Consider the following 13,643-nt stretch of genomic DNA (forward strand, 5'->3'; position numbering starts at 1 on the left):
AACCGTAATTTCATCGTAACGTGGGTGTACCCAGGTAAATACGTTCGGGTAGTCATCGACGAGGCTTGCAGCCGTGCACGGAGCTCGCGTTGCATTAGGTTACGGTTATACTGGACGCGATTTTCGTTCGCATGCGACACTGGTCGGTCTCGCTTACTCCCACGCAATTCTCAATTGCTCTGCAGAGTTCTTTCAACAGGGCACACAATTAGGCGATACGCGGAGCGCGTTGAACGCGCAGAAAAATATTATCGATCTGTATTTAAAGCATGTTGTAATTTGCGCTGTGCTCGCCGCTGCGACGAAAAAGCGCAGAGCCGACGCGACGCACCGACTACGTAAGACTGCGCGTGGATAAAGAAGCTATCAACCCTTGTTGTTCAATGGTTTGCGACACGCGAGACGGCCGCCGTCGCAGCCTCATCAAATATTCAAGCATCCCGGCCGCCGTCCCACGAGCTGAACCGCCAGCGATGGCCGCTGCTATCCCGTAGCGTTTTTAATAAAATGGCTGACGCCGCAGTTCGACGCTGAAAACCCCATGAATTAACAACCGACCGGTTAATCCTTCCAACTGCACTTCCAAATGCACCAAGCACCTTCAAACCAACAAGCAAACGTCGTTTACTCCATTTCAGATAGAAAATGTACAAAATAGCAAAGTCTCTTGAAGTAGCCAGAGAAATTGGAAGTGATCCGGGTCGCGCAGGACCCATGCGGCGGCCGGAGGGTTAATTTCCCTTTCCTGAAAACGGGGTACGCAGAAATCTCGCTCGGCCGACAAGTTCTCCGCGGACATAACTCATCTTCCGCTGGGGCCAGAAGGGAGGGGTTCGCATCAAGATGGAGAACACGCAATTTTCGCGCACAGGCTTGTTCAACCGGTCGTTTGATCCGCGGCGAACATGCGAGGCTGCACAATGTCGATATCGCGTTCGCGGTTGCACGGAAGAACGGCCATTGTAACGGAATACTATTTATTAACGTGTTCCGCAAAACCCTTCGCGAGGGCACAATGGCCCCGGGTGCAAAACGGTCGGCGGGGGAGGGGAGAGGCAGGAACAGTGAAAGAGGGTAGGCGAGCAAGGTGGTGCTTTGTTTATACATGGGAACGTTCGGCTCGTCAGCCAACCCGCGCCCAGGCAACAAAGTGTCGATTCGGATAACAAACGAAACAGGAAACCAATTATGATGGGAAGTAGCGAGCGTGTTGCGAGCGACGACATGGCGGACAGACGTTGCAGCCCCACCGCCGCCGCAACCCTGTGCAGATCAGGCGATTCGCGTAGCGCATACCGTTGACTCTTGCAACAATAGTAACATTTTACAAGTTTCGCCGCCAGTGCGAGGATCCTGAATTCAGTGAGGTAGCGATCAATTTGCAAAGTTTTACCGACGGCACCGGCTTAAGACATCATTCTCGGGCGCGCGATTTTCTCGCGCAATCGGCGCACAAAGCCGGTTTTTTCCTCCCTTTGTGGCAGGCTCTCGTTAAATCCGTGGCTGCCGCGGAACACTTTACCCGGTTCACCTTTGGCGAACGAGCGCGTAGAATGTTTATGAGCTTACGAGTATTTCGCGTGTGCCCGGGTAATCGCTTCTAGTATCATTAACACCGGAGCATATAAGTCACGTAGATTTGTAGGGCGTCGAACGCACGCGCGCGCGCGCGCGCACGCCCGCCGCTTTCTACGTGCATAGCGATCGCCGGTCTTGCGGGTGCAGTCTTGCGACTCGGTTAAACGAGCAATTTTAGACACGAGGCGACCGGTTAATCCGCAGGTCGGATGAGCTCGTGAGATAAACTTCTGTCCGCGAAATTGCGGTAGGAAAAATTGCGCTTCGAACATCCCGGTGGGAAAGAAAATTATATAAAAATCTGAGAAAATGCGAGGAACGATGGTAAACAACTTGGACAATGTTCTAAACGATACCACAACAGTTTAGCAAGACTATAGACTATACCGAGGAAAAATTAATAGAAGCAATCACGCTAAACTTTCGCCAAATCGATTTTGTGGAAAATCTTCGGTGTTCACCGGCGAGCACACACACACACGTGTCAAACAATTGGAAACTCGTAGTTTCGCTAACGGCGGAAACTTTTCGAATTAGCGGCGGCGTTATTGATCAGAGAACTGTCCCTTCTCCGTGATGGACATACTGTCGCACGAACCGAGCTCGGCCGATTTTTATTATGCAGCCAGGGAACGAATGTCGCGATTGACATTTAAAAAGCTATAGCTGGTACATTGTACGGGAGGCATAAGCGTTTTCTGTGTTGCCGGGAGTTGTTCGGCTCGGGAATGGAAAAGGAAGTTTCCGTGTGTGGCTTTTTAATAAGTAAGCAGCTGGCGATTATCGGTCGCCGGTCTGCGCAGAGGCCGAGATTACAGGGAGCCAGCCGGGGATCATTTGAGCGACCGAATGGAGGCTCCTAATGACGCTTCGCGTCGATTCCACGGTCTGGAATTCATAAAACCACCCCCTCGTACGATTTCCCGCCATTAGTCAGAGCCGGTGGAACACCGTGCCGGCAACGGTCCCTTAAAGATGGCGGCTAATGTCCCTAAAGAGCCGTACCCACGGGCCCTTTGTCGCCCCCGGGACCTTTTAATACGTCCAATTTGTCCGGCAAAACGGCACCAGAACGCTCACGGCTTTCGTGACAATTCACCGGGACACTCCGTTCCGAAACCGTTCGAAGGGACGAAAACGAGAGCGACCCGCCACCGGAAGACTCTCACGGCTTCTCTTCGGGTTTGCACTCCATTTTGCGACGTAATCACATATGCTGCAACATTGAACGCTCTCGCGCTACGGCGCCACGCGTTCGTTCACACGCACGCGAATATTTTTCTGTGTCAACGAGACTCCGCGCTCTCTGTGGTTTTACACGCGATTCTAACAGCGAGCGGAATTTTAGCTTTATTGCCACTTGTTTGTCGTTTGTTGCTTTCTATTTTTTTTTTTTTTTTTTTTTTTCGTTCAGGTAGAAGTGTCATCTTAAGCCAATGCGACGCTCGCGACTTAGGCCCCTTCCTCCGCCAACGAGAGCTCGTGCACACTCGTTATCTTCGAGGAAGTACGCTCGGTACCCTCCTCTGCAATTTTAATAACCACATCCTTCGGTTCCACGCAAGATGGCGGACACGGAGGCGTGTGTACAGGTTGTTCCATCAAACCTACCAGCCGATATTTGCGGACGTCAAAATAAAAAAAACTCTACGTGGAACAAAGTTGAACCGTTCCCTGGTAACGTCAGTTTGACAAACCGACTTTTTACGCGAGCTATACACTCAAAACTCGGCGAGAAACTAAGTAGCGAGAGACAAAGTAGCGCGCGTATAACCTAATAAAACTTTATTCTTCCAGCACCGTCGGTTCATTGGGACACGTGTCACTAAAGAGCAATTCTAAAAAAATCATTTCGACCCTGGTAACTGCTTCATCAACCTGTGTCAAGCGTGTCTCTCGAAATGAGCACACGCAAAGATCGTAAATTGCCGTGCACTTATTACTCTATTATCGTAAACAAGTTACCTTGTCCTGTTCAGTTTGTAGATGCTCGACAACTTCCGATCTCTGCACAGTATAGTTGTCGCGTATATTAGCGGGACGCCACAGGGAGAATCGACGGAAGTTGTTGCCTGTAGAATGATCAGTATGAATTGTACGAACACGAACCGGCGCGCGGCGGCCGTCGCACGAAATCCTCCTCGATCGCATCGAGCCGATGAACGCACGCCTTTTAGAATGAACTCGTCGACACTCCATTTGCGTTCGAACCGAAAATTACCTCCCGTCCGGGGCTTTATGTACGCCCGAATTCCGAATGAGGTAACGAGCTTTCCTTATTATCCCTTTGCTCACCTTCCAATCGACTCGGTTCCCACATCCCGCTCGCTGTCTGCATCTCGTTCCTGAAACGAATATATGCATACTTAAGTAAAAAATGAAATGCAGCCCTTAACTCGTCTGCAATGTATACAATTTCTTGTTCGATTAATTTGCATATTTCGGTTAGGTACGTCGCAACCAACAGAGCTCCGCATTTCCGGTTAAATTGACCGGAACAGTTACACGAGGATGAACACTAGAACTGTATAACGAATGACTTGCTTCGGATTCCTTCTTTTACAATTATCGATCATTTTACGAGAACCTCCCGTACTTCGATTAGGTCTACATAAAATCTAAATCGATCGCTCTGTGTATAGAAGATGGTCGTGTTAATTTTTCTGGCCATTTTTCATGGAAGCCTCGACAAGATTACTCACCGCGACGACTAGCATAATCCAGCAGACGTCACGAGCTCGGAACCCGGCATTACGGGCTTTCGTAACTATTATAAAACAATTGTTTCCTGTCTAATCGGAACCAGAAACCCGAAGAAACGCGGAAAAGCCTCGACTACTCCGGGCACGGTTTATTACACGTTCTCTCGACGATATCGTTGATTACTAAGGTAATCGTGCGGCGACGCTGCAAATCGATTATGCCAAGAGCGTGTTCCACGTTTCCCGAGCAAAGAGTTTGTATCGCGTGCCGGCGATTGGTCACAGACCCACCGCATTTTCGAACTTTCCATTCCCGCCACCAGCTGATCGATATTTTCCGCGCGAGCTTGTTCGTCGAGCTATCGTTAGCGCCGTACGCGGGGACTAATTACGGTTGTAAATTTTAATACGCAACGATGCTTCCTCGTCACGGTGGACAGTGCTACTAATTACCGAGGGCGTTTCCCGCATTGATTCCCGCGCTCCTTGATAGCGTAATAAATGCATGCTCCACTTCTTTTTATAGAGCGAATTTTATACCGTTAATACGCGACCAATTAGAGCTAATGATTGAACGACGGCGAGTCAACGAAAACGCTCGCGATTTTTTATCGCTCAGACCGAGGTTATTTTCCTACCGACCTAATAAATTCAAGTGTTCGAATTAACCGCGCGTAATTGCCGCTTCAAATTGCCGCCGTTGAATCGATTTATCCATCGGCGAATTAACAAACGTGTCCCCGTGCGAAAAAGAAAAGACGGAGAGAGGGAGACAGAGAGAGAGAGAGAGAGAGTAAGAGAGAGGGAGAAGAGAGCAGAGCGACTACCGTCTGTCAGGTTAATAAATGAACCTGGCCGGACGGCGTCGCGTTTTCTGTTTCCCTTCCCCTCCACGACCGCCTCCAATTAAGACATCATTTCTGGCCTGGGTAACTCGGCGCGAAAGCGGACGTCGATAACCGGTACAAAGACAGCAACAATTGCGTGCCGGGCCGGGCCGGGCCGGGCCGGACCGGGCCCCGCGTTCAGCTATAAAGGCTCAACGGGCGAAACGAGCAAGAAAAAAGAGGAGTGGGAGAGCGAATTAGTTCGGCAGCCCAGTCACCTTGTCTCACCTACGATGCTCTGAAACCTCGGGACCCGTAGGTGATGGTAGTGGCCATACTTGCCAGCGCTTCAGGCCCTCGAGCTTAGAGGACCACCGTGATTCGCCGAAAATTTGAATAGCCCGCCAACTGGCTCGGATCTCGCGCGGATACACCGTGAAATGGATTACCGGCCGACGAGCTTGTGTTTCAAACCGGCGAAAGAAAGAGTGCGCGGGAGGCAATTAGTCTCAGCCGCAAACTGCGACCAATCGATTCCCTTACTCATCCCCTAAACCCTCCGTTCGAGAGTCATTGTCAGCAACACAATCGATTGAGACACCTGCACCCGGGGTCGTGGAACGTCTCTCTGCCCAGCATCGAGATCCAGAACCGCACAGAGTTGCTCGTGGATCTTCGCTCGAGCCTGTTCTAAACGTGGTCGACGCTTGGAGTGTCCATCCATTAGCCTCAAACGTTCGGTGAAATCAATTCACGGTAATTGATTCATCGTGTGACGAAAGCATCTTTTAAAATCGCGTAGACCTAATAGGTAACACTGTGCGAGCGATCCTCGATACAGTATCCCTGTTGTCGATAGATCAGCCGAGTTGCCGACAAGGTCCTCACCCCTGATCATCCAAAGCGTGTACCGATCGAAGAAGACAGCTCGGACAGCTCGCGGGGCGTCGCGAAAGAGGGAGAATGGGCAGCGATCGGTCAGAGTGTCGTTGCGCGGCGATTAAGAGGTGAAATTGAAAGGGTAGGCTTGACGTGCGCAAACACGAGTCGTTGGTCCCATAAAGTGTTGGCACGCCGGACGGATTGTTGTCCCGTTGAACAACAACGCGAGCCGTAATGGCGGACAAAATACAGGAGAAGGGCGAGAAGGGTATTACGGTGACTTAACGCGAATCGAGTATCGGCGGCGTATCGGCGAGCAAGATCAGGTTTTACAGAGAGAGGACGGTTGCGATGGGATAGGAAGTTCCTCGTTCATCAGCGAGGTTTGTCGGATGATCAATTGGATATTGCCGGTGACCGGTGGGTCTCTCTCTCCTTCTCGTGCTCGTTGGCTCTCGGGCCTCTCTCCGGCTCGGCCCATTAGCCCCGAGACGCGGGGATCGGATAATTAGCGAAGCATTCGCCCGATTCTTGCCTCCTTCTACCGACCGGCAGTCTCTTCTCTTCTTCTTCTTCTCTCTCTCTCTCTCTCTCTCTCTCTCTCTTTCTCTCTCTCCCTCTTTCCTCGCTTGCTTGACTCAAGCCGGAGATGAGTCCTTAATAATTGTAACTGGACACGAAGCCAGCAGCCTCACCTCCAGCGTAGAGTCCTCTTTCTCTTTTTATCGCCGTGTCTCTCGTCTCTATCGCGAGCTTCTTCCTCTCCTCTCCCGACTCCGCTCTCCTTTTCCACCTTTCCCTAGATATCCACCTTTCTATCTGCCTTCCTCTCTTTCCTCCTCTTCTGCCTCCTTCTCCTCTTCTTCTTCTTCTTCTTCTTCTTCTTCTTCTTCTTCTTCGCTGACTGTCTTCTCGGGCGCGCTGCCCACTTTACAATACACTTTGTCCATCTGCCTTTTAAGGAGTGAAAAAATGAAAAAAGGGGGCGTGGCCAGGGAGATCAAAGGGTGCCGCCGCTGGTACCTCCGCCAACGATAGAGCGAGACCGTCGGCTGCGGGGGAGAGAGAGCACAGAGAGAGCAGAGAGAGAGCAGAGCGACCAGACGAGACATACAACCACGGTGGTATGCACGCCACACGCTACGCCCGCCGCGCCGCGCCGCTACGCGTTACTGAACCGCACACCAAGCTCCAACGCGATCCTCTAAACTGCAATATCCTATTCTCTATACGTATATCGTCGCCGCATCCTCTTTGACGTCTTCTTCTCTTTTCCCAGCTGCCTCCTGCAACAATACCGGCCGCAGAACGTTCCTCTTCTCGTGGAATCGCGACGAGTCGCCCGAAAAACCTCAAAACGCGCGCCCGCTCGTTCCGAATCTCGATTTACCAGTTTGGGATCGAGACTTCTCAGAAAATTTCGAAGGGATTTCTCACGAGAGAAAAAGTCTATCAGAAATGGGAGACGGAATTGTTCGTTATGAATCGACTAAACGAAAATTGCGTTTCCCTTCATCGGTATGATGGATCTCCTGCGAATCTCGCAATCTTCCTCCTGCGATCTATATATCACCGTACTAGGTAATGAGCAATAAGTCGGGATCTCGGACGAAGATCGAATTGCGGTTGAATTTCAAAAGATCTGGCGGGAGTTCGGTCTCGATTGGAATGTTCCACGGTTCAAGTACGAAAAGGGAATGATTAAGTCGGTACCGGTGGCCCAATGATCCGCTAATGAATTCCCGTCGCTGTTTGCCGGCTATTTATTCGGAGCATCAAATACGCCGCGTCTCGGGTAATTGGTTAATAAAACCCCGGAAGGCAGCCTCTCTTTCCGGCGTGATTAATTGCACCCTCGAGCGGATCTGCTCTTATTTTCGAACTTGGACAACCGACCCACCTACCCTGGCTCTCTCTCGCTCCCTTCCTCTCTCTCGCTCTCTCTCTCTCTCTCTCTCTCTCTCTCTCTCTCTCCCTCTCCCTCTCTCTCTTTCTATCCCTCTTTCCCGTAATTAGTCCCTGTTTATCGCTTTGCGTCATTCGCCGTGTCCGAGGGAAAGATACGGCTTGGAAACGCTTATCCTCTAATAGCATCGCCTGGGGAAATTCGTAAAAAATGGCATCGGACGGCAGACGATCGCATTAATTCACGTCATGCGTGTATCGGACGCTTTCCCGAAGTATCTGGGAAAGGTACGGGACGCTTTTTCGATCCCTGTTCCAGCAAATAAAAATGTTCCATTCGACCTGAGATCGAAGAACCCGAGGAACTCTAACCCAGTAAATATGTTTGAACAGACCATAGAGTCCCAAGAAACTGATGAACGACACCCATCGTTCAATAAATTCGCCGGTGTTCTAAGCAAATCTCACAGTCCGAAACAAGTTTCCAAGTTACTCTAATTGCGGTCGGCGGCCTGGAGTGGACAGGACTAAAAACTATAGTCGCCGCGATGAAATCGTTCGATCGGAACGAGTTCGTTAAACGTTTTTGTTTCGCAGGTCGCGAAGACAACGGAGGAAGGAGGGAGGAGCTAGCAGGATCGATGATAAAAAGACAGAGCCCTCACGGACGCAGGAAATCGGCGCGGTGCTACCTGCACGACGCTGTGTCTAATAAATAATGATGCAGCACTTCGGCAACAAGTTCGAGACAGTGTACAGTCCTCGGACCCGACCGCCATCTTGGTGTCGTTTACGCGTTACGCGAGGGGAATTATTAATGAGGCCGGAGGGAGACAAGGTTTTCCTCCTCTTTCCGATCTTTACGGTTCCACGAGATTAATTAACAAGGACTTAGCGAACAAGAACCTGAAATACTTTGATTCGATGTTTCTTTGTCGCGCAACGTCTGGAAAAGCGATTCACGGCAGTGGTGCATTTAAATCCGCGAAATCGATTGTTCGCGAGCAGTCGCGGTTGCAGCGACGACGGCGGCGAGGCTTTACGGGGAAAAAAAAGGATGGAAAAAGAATGCAAGGGAGTGCGCGCAGGATGGTGTTGCATTGATGGTGGTACAGCACCTGAGTACTCGGTGGGCGTACGCCAAGGGCGAGGGTTGAGGTGTTATAAGCGTTCAAATTGCAAAATTGCGGCGCCATTGTGCGGCGATCGTACGGGTCCGAACTGTCTCGAAGCGTTTCGACGTTTATGACGTCGGCTTGATTTACGATTTATTTATGCCACTCGGACGCCTCTTTGTAATAATAATAATAATAATAATAATAATAGTAGCAGCTACCCTCCGACACAGCACACAGAAGGAACGAGGGAGGCTGCGAACGAGAAACGGAGAAGGAGAAAGAAAGAAAGAAAGAAAGAAAGAAAGCGAGAGAAGCGAGGCTGCTGCTTCTCTTACGGACAAACGACAGCCATTTTAAGAGGCCCTTAACTCTTTAGTGTTCCCGGGAACAACGGCAATCTCCATATAAAATTCGATTCCCGCCGTTTAGTGGCCCCACCGTAGAAACTCCTGGTGTGCGTACCAGGAAGCGGGGGCGTGTCCCCCGAGCGGATGCATAAAAGTTGCACTAAGTAGAGTTTTAACAATGTGTTTAAAAGCCCCTTCGTCGTCGTTTCCGTCGTCATCGGGATGACTTTTTGTTCCGGCGCGGCGTGTTTTGCCCGCGATCGCCTAGAAAAACCGAAATTCTAATCCGTCCGTTTTTCTTCTTTCCCCCAACGTCGTCGTAAACGGCGTGACGGTAACGCGAATCACCATTTCGCGATTTCGCAACGTTCCCTCAAGGTGAACAATTATTCCATTTCATTATCGACGATGCGAACACTTTATCTCGTTTCCAGCCTTTTTTTACTGTCGCGTGTTCCGAACATTATCGAACAACTATACGGTGTCTGTTTACACCGACGACGTGCGAGATAGTCAAAGCACCGGTCGCGCCAATAAAAACGATCGTAAACCTTGTTGCTTTCCGAGTGCATTAAATAACATTAAACTCGGCGATCGACGAAGAAACGGCTTTTTCTAAGGAAATAATTCGAACAAAGTGTAACGAGTCGAGTGCAATTTGTACACTCACTTAAGATTGTTGCACACGCAGTGCAAATTCAGTATAATTTCCTGAGAGAGAGAGAGAGAGAGAGAGAGAAAGTAAAAGTATAGGAAATAAGCGTATCATCTTTCCCGACCAAATATATTTCTCCTCTAGTCTCATTTCCTTTTGTCGGAGTCCTCGCGTTCCGCGGTATAGTTCGTTCGGTTGGCATAAGCGGCTGGGCGCGACATCCGAAAGAACGTCCACGCATCAATCTTTTTACTGGCCAATAAACATGCGCATACGAATGAACGAGAAAAATAATGGACGCGTCTCGGGCCGCGTTAAACCCGCACCGCAGGACGACTCAACAAACTATAAAATGAACTGCCGTTTGTATACGATTATTACTGTTCAGGTGTCACTACCGTTCGCGGGTAATACGCCATTCACGTACCCGCCTCGCTTCCCGTACCCGTCGCGACGAAGAATGACGGTGCCAGCGTGTCGTAGGTTTCTACGAAACCGTGGATAAACGCTAAACAATTGCAAACGAATGCGCCGTCGGTGAACACACCGGGGAACGCGTCGGTTCGATTGATTTTTACCGCAAGCAATTTCTATCGGCGGCGTAACGACCACGCTTATGGCAACATTGAAATTTAGCGAAAGGCCCACGGAGTTTCAACGCGCGACTGTAAATCTGAGATACGTATCGTTGTCCTCCATTTTGGGACCTGAGACGAGTCATAAATCGATGGATTTTATGCAATTTGCGGACGAGTCCGGCTGTACTATGATGGTAGCAGTCATGCGAGCTCATTGTGCAGGAGCATTCGTAAAAAGAAACGTGCGAGTGCAACAAGTTAGAACCGATGTTTAGCGGGGTGAAATTTCGGACCGGCCGCCATTAGTTACGACACCAGCTAACAGCCAAACCAAAATTGAAAGCGTCTAGAATTAGAAGGGTTCGCCGGAATTATGCTATCGATCCATTGGAGGAAATAAGGGCCGGTAATTGATATCTGGCTGGTTTGCCGGGAACACCTGACAGACGCAGCTGATCATTCTCTATTAAAACGCCCCGAAAAAAGGCGGGGACGCGTGACCGCAAACACTCGAATTTTCCTTCGACTCTGCTATGGCGGTTGGCCAACGCACGTGCACTGACAAAGGAGGTTGAAACAATTCGTATCCTAAATCCTGTGACATTTCCGTTCGAAGCAACCACACGTTCACAGGACTAGGAAAAATCGAAGATGTAAAAAGACCAAGTCCAGTTTAAAGAGGGCAAGGTTCATCCCGTAAATTCTGATAAATCTTGGATAAAATCACGCATTCCTTGACGGGCTCGCGTTGGAGATGCTCGGCCAATTAGACGGGTTTTCTCGTCGCGAATATCTGTTTGCGTGGTCGATGTCTGGGGTAGATAGCGGGAGAGGCTCGCGTTTCCCTCGAACGGAGCATTTCGCATAAATTAACGAGCCTCGGACAGTCGTCGTGTGCGGCCCGTCATTTCGATCCGTTTCAAGTGTGCGGCGCGTTGCCGGCCGAGAACGATTAATTCCGTTCGGTCGACAATGGCGCGGACGAATCGCAACGCAATGGGGACCGGGTCCCCACGGAAAGGTTCCCATCATTTTCGCGTATTCAACGGAGCCCGAAGAACGGCAATTACTCGTTTCTTTAGGGACTTATCGGATACAAAGTACGCCGGCCATTATGTCTCCGGACAAGAACGAACGCGCCACGAGTTCCTCAAGGAGCTACGCTTCGGTGAGCCCCTTAACAATACGCTAAATACACTCCGCGACGATACGTAATTTTTATTTTCGTATCTCCTCGACAACCACACCTCTCGAACGTCTCGTCCAGTAAAAAAAAAACAACGATCCCGCTCGAATGTTCGTGTTCTTACAATATGCGGAAACATTGCACATGTGAAATATTGAAATATTTCTTGGCAGCGTGGCGAGAACATGAATCACCTTAATCAGTTTTCTCGTATCGTTACGGCTGCACTCTCTAATTGTAAGAACAATGTTTCTTAGCGCTTGCCGAGCGTTGCACGTTCGGGTCCTCTGTCCGCGGGGATCGATCGTTTTAAATTACCCCGAGGAGAAGCACTGCGCCGATACCATGCGTGGCACAACAAGTTACTGCAAAATGAATATTGTCCTCTTTTATTCATGAAACCTGTCTCGCGCCGCGTTTCAACGACGGAGAAGTCCCGCGACAACTCGACGAAACGCAACCCCCGATGGTCATTCCCCCTTGTTTCTTCTCCCCATTGTTTCCCAGCTCCCTCGATTCCACATATTATTATAAATATGAAACCACCCTCGGCCTTCGAGCGCTCTACGCGTTTTTCTATCGGTTCCCCCGTCGGCCGGCTTTTATTGCAAACGGTCCGTTCATTATAATCACAGATGCGTCGCCTCGCTTCTGAAAAACGGCTTCTAATAGCTAACGAGTCTCGTTTGGGACCGGCGAAAATTTCGCGCGCCGTTCCCGAGTTTTGCCGCGAGGTTTCACGGCAATTTGCTTAAACGAGCGTGGCGCGCGACAGTTGGCGCGTTGTCAAGCGATTATTATTAACAGTTTATTATTAACAGGATCTACTCAATCTATCGTTCTATCTCCACGGCTAATACAATATTTTCTTTGAATTTCCGTTTGATCTTTTTTGACTCCTCGTCGCGAACCCTTCCTTGAACATCTCACGGTGGAGATTATTTTAGGCGTTGCTTTATGCAAATAGAGGTAAGTGTTTGAAACGACAATATAAGAAAATCTAGAACGTGTTAATACGGGAGCTGTCGGTTGCCAGGTCCGTAGGAGTATTTTTCCTTCGCAGGGTCGAGGAAAAGCGAGGGTACGCGCCAGGGATGCTATCGGGGCACCTGTCGACTCTAAATCTTGCTACTTAAGACCGCTAAGTGTCACGGTCATTTCTCACCCTTTCGTATTCAGCATCGCACTTAATTGGCTAGCGCGTGCTCGCGTGTTTCCACTTCGGATGCGCCGCGCGTGTCTACTTCGAATTATTCTTGGCTTAAATCCGCGTCCGAGCGAGCGAGCGCGCGCGCGAATTCGCACTTGCCTCTCGATCTTCTCGAATTTAATTGAATTAACCGTTCGAGAACCGATGACCCTACCGAGACACAATTCAAATAGCAACGAAGCGAATGTGGACGTGCTCTTCTAGGAAATTATATCGAGGACAGAGAAGTTCTAATGATTGTAATCGCGAAGATAGTCGTACGGTGAGAACAGTAGAAGCGTTAATTACAGTGCGAAGCGGATTTCCGGAAACTTAGGCTAAAATAAATTTTCCTGGTCTGGGATATGAAATCGGCGAACATGGTAATGAGAGGCCGCGGTCGCGAGTTTTCTTGGCGACAGGAAAAAAGCTCTTTGCCGATAAGGAAGCGGCTGTCGCGTTCGAATCGCGCCATTTAATGCCGCGATAGGTCGCCATCGCTATACTGACGGATGCGGAGGCTCTCGCGATTTGTTCATCGGCACTTAATTGGTTGGCGTGTGCGCTGACAACCCGCTGTTTCTCGCTTGACGGCCATTACCTCCATGTGCCCAGTTGCCATAGTCACGTTGATATAAACTCCGATTTTTTCCCCCGGGAACAGACTTTCCCGATT

This window comes from Halictus rubicundus, chromosome 16, assembly GCF_050948215.1.
Source record: "Halictus rubicundus isolate RS-2024b chromosome 16, iyHalRubi1_principal, whole genome shotgun sequence".
NCBI lineage: Eukaryota > Metazoa > Arthropoda > Insecta > Hymenoptera > Halictidae > Halictus > Halictus rubicundus.